Source organism: Mandrillus leucophaeus, unplaced genomic scaffold (assembly GCF_000951045.1).
Source record: "Mandrillus leucophaeus isolate KB7577 unplaced genomic scaffold, Mleu.le_1.0 Scaffold509, whole genome shotgun sequence".
In the NCBI taxonomy this organism is placed as follows: domain Eukaryota; kingdom Metazoa; phylum Chordata; class Mammalia; order Primates; family Cercopithecidae; genus Mandrillus; species Mandrillus leucophaeus.
The window spans coordinates 1,280,583-1,287,253 of NW_012105464.1; positions in this window are offsets into that span (position 1 = coordinate 1,280,583).

The window sequence follows — 6,671 nt, forward strand, 5'->3', positions numbered from 1 at the left end:
AAACATTAGGGAAATACTTTATGACATTGAGCTGAGCAAGGATTTTTAAAATAAGACCTCACAAGTATAGGCAACAAAAGCAAAAAATAGAGAAATGGGATTTTATGTCAAACTAAAAAGCTTTGGCACAGGAAAGGAAAAAACAGTGAAGAGACAACCTATAGAATGGAAGAAAATATTCGCAAACTATACATTTGACAAGAAGTTAATATCCAAAATAATTAAGAAATTTAACAGCAAAAAGAAAACAAAATTTTTTTAAAAACCCACAAATAACCCAACTAAAAAAATGGGCAAATACCTTAATAGATATTTCTCAAAAGAAGAAATACAAATGGCCAACAGGTACATGAAAAAATGCTGGACATCACTAATTGTCAGGAAAATAAGAATGAAAGCCACAATGGAGAACACTTCACTTCAGTGTGAATGATTATTCTCAAAAAGACAAAAGAAACAAGTGTTGGTGAGAATGTGGAGAAAAGGGGAACATTTACACACTGTTGGTGGGATTGCAAATTATTACAGCCATTATGGAAAACAGTATGAAGTTTCCTCAAAAAATTAAAAATAGAACTTCCATATGATCCAGCAATGCCACTACTGAGTATATACCCCAACGAAATAAAATCAGTGTGTTAAAGAGACATCTGCAGTCCCACGATTATTGCAGCAGTATTTACATTAACCAAGATGTAGAATCAACCCAAGTGTCCAACAACGTATGAATGGATTAAAAAAAAAAAAAGTTATACATTCACAATGGAATACCATTCAGCCATAAAAAATGAGTGAAATTTTGTCACTTGCAACAGCATGGATGAACCTGGAGGACATTACGCTAAGCGAAATAAGCCAGACCCAGAAAGACAAATACCACGTGATCTCTCTCATATGTGGAATCTAAATGAAAAAGTTACTATCATAGAAGCATACAGAGTAGAACTGTGATTACCAGAGACTGGGGAGAAAAGAAGAAGGACCGGGAGGATGGGAAGGAGAGGTTGATCAATGGGTCAAAGTTATAATTAGAGAGGAGAAATAAGTTTGTTCTATTGCACAGTATGACAGGGATAACAGTAAGGTATCCTATATTACAAAATGGTTAGAAGAGAGGCTTTTGAATGTTTTCATTACAAATAAATAAGTGCATGAGGTGATGGATATGCCAAATACCCTGATTTGATCATTATACAACATATATATGTAGGAAACAATAAAATTATTACCCCATAAATATGTACAACTATGTCAATTTAAATACAAAAAATAAATTTTAGTAATAGTTATCTCTGAAATTCTAGTTGTTGAAACATGCAAACCTTTAACTTTTCACTTCACGACTCTCTGTTTTACTTTCTATAATTAGTATAAATTATTTTACATTTTTTTGTTGTTGTTGTTGAGGCAGAGTGCAATGGCGTGATCTCGGCTCACTGCAACCTCCGCCTCTTGAGTTCAAGCGTTTCTCCTGCCTCAGCCTCCTGAGTAGCGAGGATTACAGGCATGTGCCACCACATTCGGCTAATTTTGAATTTTTAGTAGAGATGGGGTTTCTCCACGTTGGTCAGGCTGGTCTCGAACTCCCGATTTCAGGTGATCCACCCACCTCACCCTCCCAAAGTACTGGGATTACAGGCGTGAGCCACTGCACCCGGCCTATTTTACATTCTTGAAAGATATTTTTAAAAGGGGATGATACCCAGTGATCGAGTAAGATTGGACTGAAATACAAGAATGATTACGTTTTTGGAAAACCTATTAATGTAAGATTAATAGGTCTCAAGATGTGAGAAACACAAGCATTAAAAGATGTGAGATACAGAAGCAATTTGTAGATAGATTGTGAAGAAGCATTTTGGCAAAATGCAAAATAAAATTCTGATTTATAAATAATCTTATTAAATAAGGAATAAAAATATACTTCTATTAAGATAGAAATTATCCTTAATAGGACAATAGAAAACAACTAATGTAATGGTAAATACAAAAGGGGTTCCCAATAAAGACAGCAATGGAACTTGCTTTGAATACCATTTATAAACTTTGCTCTATATGTTCATTTCAAATGGTCAAAACCAGGAAAAGAGACAGCAAGAAGACACTTTAGAAAAGGAGTATTGTTCAAATATTTCATCTCCTTGGTTAAATTTAATCTTACATATTTTATTCCTTCTGATGCTATTGCAAATAAGATTGCTTTCTAAATTTCCTTTTCAGATAGTTTGCTGTTATTGTATAGAAACACAACTGATTTTTGTATATTAGTTTTTTTATCCTGAAGCTTTAATAAATTCATTTATTAGTTGTAATATTTTGTGGAATATTTATGGTTTTTTTAAACACAGAATCATGTCATCTGCAAACAGAGATAATTCTACTTTTTGCTTTTGGAATTTGGATGGCTTTTATTTCTTTTTATTGACTAATTGCTCTGGCTAGGACTTTCAGTTCTATGCTGAAAAGAGTCACAGGTGTGGGCAACCTGGTCCTGTTTGCTGAAAACTACAAAACATTGACAAAAAAATTAATAAAATTATGAAAATAAATTAATGAAATAATGAAGAGATTTCCATGGTCAAAGTTGGAAGACTCAATATTTTTAAAATGTCCATACTTCCCAAGGAAATTTACAGATTAAATGCAAAACTATCAAAATCCAAAGAGAAAATTTTAAAGATGTAATAAAAAATATCTTAAAACCTGTAGTGACAGTAAATTAAAATATATATAGACCCAAAAAGACCTCAAACGGCCAAAGTAATCTTGAGGAAGAAGATCAAAGCTGGAAGCATCACTGTTCCTGATTTCAAAGTATGTAACAGAGCTATAGTAATGTAAATAGCATGTTATTGGCATGAAAACAGATACAGATTCCAATGAAACAGAATAGAGAACCCAGAAATAAACCTATACATATGTGGTCAAGTGATCTTTGATGGGAGTGCCAAGAATATAAAACATGAAAAAGATGTCTCCTCAATAAATGATCTTGGGAAAACTGGAAATTCACATGCAAAAGAATGAAACTAGACCCTTATTTATACAATACACAAATAAAATCAACTTGAAATAGGTTAAAAACTTAAACATAAAACGTAAAACTATAAAACTCCCAGAAGAAAATCTAATATAAAAGTTTCTGAGATTATTTTTGGCAATGGTTTTCTGGGTATGACACCAAAGGTACAGACAACAAAAGCATAAATAGACAAGTGGGACTATATCAAACTAAAAAGCACTTGCACAGCAAAGGAAAATATCAAGAGAATAAAAAGGCAACCTAGAGATTGGAGAAAATACTTGTAAACCACATATCTGATATATGAAAAACTTATACAACTGAGTAGAAAACAGTAAAAACAAAAAGTAACCCAATTAAAAAATGGGCAAAGGACCTGAATAGACATTTTTTCTATAGAAGACATACAAATAGCCAAAAGGTATATGTTAAGATGCTCGACATCACTAATCATCAGGAAAATGCAAATACAAATCACAATGAAATATCCCCTCACACCTGTTAAGATGGCTATTAAAAATAAACTATTTTTGTAAAAAATATGATAAATGTTGCTGAGGATGTGAAGGCATTAGAACCGTTGTACGCTGTTGGTGGAAATGTAAAGTGGTGCAATTGTTATAGAAAACAGTATAGAGATTTCCCAAAAAATATTAAAAACAAAAGTACTATATGATGCATCAATTACATCCTCTATGTATATTTTCAAAAATTTGAAATTCGGATTTTAAAGATGTGTGTGTTCTACCATATCCACTGCAAGTTTATTCACCATAGCCAAGATATGGAAACAAACTTATTGTCTATCAACGGATAAGTGGATAAAGAATACATGGTATTATACATATGTATTTTTTGCATATATATATATTTGAAGGTTAAATAATATTCCATGATATACATATATATATGCAATATTATTTAACCTTCAAAAAGAAAGCTCTCCCATATGTGATAACATGGATAAACCTAGAGGACATTATGCTAAATGAAATAAACCATACACAAAAACGTAAGTACTATATGATCTCACTTATAAATGGAATCTTAAAAAATCAAACTCATAGAAGCAGAGAATAGACTAGTGACCACCAGGGGTTGTGAGGAGGGGGAAATGAGGATGTAAAAGAAACAGCCTGTGGCATGGCAAGTGTAATGCCATATTGAAGTGAAACCACCATGATGACCCATGTTTGACTCTGGCATATCAAGGTGTTTTGCAGCAAGTTCTTTAGACAATACCTGTGGCATAGATAACACTTCATAAAGATGCTTATCTACCTTCCTCAGTTGTCATCAGTTTTTGCAAGAAAGCCTGGGATGTGATCAGCTGCACGTGTTTTTACCCTAAAAGCTTGCTGTACAAGATACTTTCTGGAGAGTAGTGCTGGGATTCACCGTGTTGCAGCCATCTAAGGCAACACTTCTGTTCATAAGTCCCCATTAAACATTTCTTTCTGAGAAACTGGATTTGTCAGCCTCCTTCTTGGACCTCTCATCTCCCTTGGCTGTTGGGGGTAGGTTTGCATATACCTGCTCACCTTGGAACAGGGAAGTTGTTGTTCAACAGGTACAAAGTTTCAATTGTGCAAGATGAATAAATTCTAGGGATCTATTTAATATTATACTGTAGGAGATGGGGCAGAGTGGTGGGAGAAGCTATAGGGAAAGGAGCAGGCCTTCTGAAAGTCAGAATGCTCTGCATAGCTTTGGGGGAGAATAAGCTGAAGGCAGCTGTTCTCTGACACTGAGGCAGAGGGCAAAGAGTAGGTACAAGAAAGTGTAGGGAAATTTATCCCAAATAGGCTTGTTAACTTATGTTGTCTGGAAACCGACCTTAGATCATCGGTGCACGAGACTGCTCCCTGAATGGGGGGATAATAATGTTAATTACCCACAGATTGTGTTGGCTCCAGGCTTTTGGCATTATGTCTGTACTGAATAAAAGCAAGCAGCCCCAGCTTATCGAGACTGCTCTTTCTTCGGCCCTTAGTGCCGGGCAGTCCCCTAGTTGCTCTTACCCTGCATACCTGTGTCTAAGTACTCCTTTCATCTGTCACTTGGCCAGGGTCTGTGGGACGGACCCAGCATTGTACAACATTGTGCCTTTAGTTAATATTGCATTGTGCATTTAAAACATTTATTAAGAGTAGATCTTACAATGTGTTCTTACCACAAAAACTAACAAAACACAAATGAGCACAAAGAAACTTTTGGGAGCGATGAATATGTTTATTACCTTGATTGTGATGATGGTTTCACAGGTGTATGCCTATGTTCAAACTCACAGAATTGTTTAATTAAATATGTGCTGTATTTTGTATATCATCTATACCTTAATTAATTATAAAAAGAAAAGGAAATGGAAATATCTGTCATTTCAAGCAGATGTTATTTCAATTTAGGATATCTAAAAGGATAAATTGAAAGTCAATAGAAATCATATATATGTAAGTTTAAAACTTTTCCAATTATAATATAAATTTTTGGAAAATAGCTTTTTCAGATACCAAAAATATGATGTGGCAAGGTCTGGACCATACTAGTACTAACAACAAAAGTTTCTTAATCTATATTGCTTATGTTTGAAATATTTTCTTGGCCAGGTGCAGTGACTCATGCCTATAATCCTAGCACTTTGGGAGGCCAAGGTGGGTGGATTACCTGACGTCAGGAGTTTGAGTCCAGCCTGGCCAATGTGGTGAAACCCCATCTGTACTTAAAAATATATAAAAATTAGCTGGGCATAGTTGCAGGTGCCTGTAATCCCAGCTACTCAGGAGGCTGAGGCAGGATAATCGCTTGAACTGAGGAGGCAGAGGTTGCAGTGACCCAAGATTGCACCATTGCATTCCAACCTGGGCAACAAGAGTGAAACTCTGTCTCAAAAAATTATATATATATATTTTAAGATAAATTCCAAGAAGTGAGATTATTTCATCAATGTATTTAAATGTTATGGCCATTTATAAACAATCAACAAATGTTAAAAAAGAATTATAAACAATAGTAGTAACAATGTGCTGCTTTAAGATTACTTTTTCTTCCTATCCAAGTTTTTTTGAGATTTTTTATGCAATAAATAACAGTAAAACATGCATTAATTACCGTTGTAGCACAATTTTTCATTAATAGTCTTTAGTTTAGTTTTTTTTTTTTTTTTTGAGACACACTCTCTGTCGCCCAGGCTAGAGTGCAGTGGCACTATCTCGGCTCACTGAAACCTCTGCCTCCTGGGTTCAAGCGATTCTCCTGCCTCAGCCTCCCAAATAGCTGGGATTACAAGCATGCGCCACCACACCCGGCTAATTTTTGTATTTTTTCGGTAGAGACGGGGTTTCACCATGTGGTCCAGGCTGGTCTCCAACTACTGACCTCAAGTGATCCACCTGCCTCGGCCTCCCAAAGTGCTAGGATTACAGGCGTGAGCCACCACGCCGGTCACATTTTTGTATTCTTTGTAGAGACGGGGTTTTGCCATGTTGCCCAGGCTGGTCTCGAACTTCTGGGCTCAAGTGATCCACCCATCTTTGCCTCCCAAAGTGCTGAGATTATAACCCAGGCCTGAACCATTGAGCCTAGCCCACATCTCCTTCCATAGGAACACATCCCGGAAGTTGTGAGCCTTATTTATTTCCCCTTAGGTCCC